Genomic DNA, 2516 nt, shown 5'->3' on the forward strand with positions numbered 1-2516 from the left:
TGAATAGAGAGAAAGTTTGTTATATAGAGAGAGGGGGTGAAAAATGAATTGAAGTTGTTGTTGTTGTTGTTGTTTTTTTTTTTTTTCTAAAGAAATATAACATGAAATGTATTAGTAACTGTACAAAATTAATAACTACCGAGTGGAACAGTGCAATTGAACACCAACAGTTGCAAAAATAGTTCTGAAACGGTTTGCTTGAACAAAAACATTTTTTGTGTGTTTTTAAACGAAGACGTGGCATTTCCTGTTGGAATTTGAACATATAGCACAAATTAATCAACCATTTATTAACAAAAGAATAAACTAAGAACCAGACAATTAATGGGAAAATTCATAAAAACTTATCTTTCAAAATTTTTGGTACTTGTTCTAATGCAATGCCTTAATCACTATAATCTGTGAACGTTGTAGCCTATGTATTGCAATTGTAGGGAAAATTTTAAATTTTATTTTAATTTTTTAATAAAAAGCACTCAAATAACTTGACAAAAATGAACAAAGAGAACATAAGAAACAAAAACATAGGAAGAAGGAATGAAATAAATACCAATTGTAAAAAAAAAAACAACATAAATAAAAAGGCATGCATGTTGATTTTAAATAGATACCCAAAACGAATGCAACCCAAATAGACAAAACAAAACCAATTCTAATCCAATTTATTTAGGCAAAATCCAATATAACCCAAATACCAAAAAAAAAAAAAAAAAAGGAAAAAAAAAAAAAGAAAAAAAGAAAAAAAAAAGAACCTATTCTAAACTAAATTCCAACGGTTTAACGGTGGTGGGAGGTCTTGCTGACAGTGGAAGCGGCCCACAGATTTCAATCTCTACCTTAGAGACTTTGACTCTCTCTCTCAATTTATTTATTTTATTTTATTATTATTTTTTTCAGATAATTTTTGCTGCTTTGTAATGCTGTATCTGTTCAATTGTAATGTGTTTAGGGAAAAATTGGGCAAAATTTGTATGGAGAGATTGTTTTAGAGTTGTTGCAAGAAATTAGAAATAGAGTATGGAGAGAGAGGGGGAGAAGACTGAAGCCTGTGTGTAACCAAAGAAAAAAAGAAAAAGAAAGAAAGGGAATTGTCATTTTAAAACTTGGACGCCTTGTTTGGAGAAATTGACTCAACATTTTCCACAAGAAATATATTTTAGAGAGAGAGAGAGAGAGAGAGAGAGAGAGATGAGAGAGAATTGTTGGTTACATTGTGTCTCTAAATTAATATAGTCAACTGAACTGTATTAAAAATAATGTTTTGTATTAACCACTAAACGAAAAGACACTTATTTTGGGAGTTTTTTTAATGTAAACATGGCAATAACTTATGTAGCCACATGGTGCAATGAGGAGCGGTCAACAAAAAATCAAACGTTTCGGCTATTAGTTATTACTAGTCGCTAACCCGTGCGATGCACGGGTTTGTCTCTTTGAATTGCTTTTGATATGAAACATATAAGTTCAAGTAGAACATGTTCTTAGCAACAATAAATGACACCATAAAAAATTTCATACCCAAAGCATTTGTACGTATAATGTAGTTTTAGCTGTTATAAAGAGTTTATATATATATATATATATATATATATTTGAAACCATTACAAAGTTGGCTGATAACAATTGTGCAAAATTTTTATAAATTGAAAGTATGAAATGTCTATAGATTAAAAGACAGAAGTTGATAGTTCATTTTGCCTTTGTGTAGTAACTCATAAAACAAATAATTAAAAGCATAAAATCAAATTTCCAAAGTGAATCACACCTTTTGCTAAGGGGACAAATTGAAGCATTCTAACATCTTAATTCACGCGTAGTACATTGCAATATGTTGAGATATTTTTCTTGATGGATTCTCCTTAGATGTTTTGGTACGTCCATTTGGAACATTCACTTTCCACTTCAATTGCTCATCATCTTAATCAAAAACTTCAATTGACTCTACCCAAGATGAAAATTCCTACAGCTTTTGTTTTCTCAAGTACTAAGATTCATACACATGCGTACATAAATACATATATAGACAAACTAAATAATAGATTAACCACAAAAATATTTAAGCTCATTTGCTTGTTTTTTTAGGTAGGTAGATAATGAGGGAGGGAAGTGTGGGGTTTAATCTGATATTAGGGTCCACAAAAATGCTATTATCACTTGAACGCCTTAAAATTTTTATTTTGGTTTTAAAGATTAATGAAACTCTATTTCAGTAAAGAATCAGATTTCTTTTCTGAACTTCCAAGAACGCCATCAATCTTAGCTTACTGTTAGCCTTGCAGAAACGATAATTGCCAACCCACGTAAATGGGTTTTCAAATATTAAGTAAACATCATCTTCATATGGTCCGAGTTCTAAAAGAATGCTAGGCCTAGGAGTTGCACAATGCACTGAACAGTCTTTTTTGTTTCTTCAGGTAATGCATTAGCTGGGTATTCATACTGATATTTTCAATAGTTAGTTCTTTACTCTTCTTTTTTTTTTTTTTGAAAAAGTTTTGTTACTATCATTAGTTATA

Source organism: Quercus suber, unplaced genomic scaffold, assembly GCF_002906115.3.
Source record: "Quercus suber isolate HL8 unplaced genomic scaffold, Cork oak 2.0 scaffold_44, whole genome shotgun sequence".
Taxonomy (NCBI): Eukaryota; Viridiplantae; Streptophyta; class Magnoliopsida; order Fagales; family Fagaceae; genus Quercus; species Quercus suber.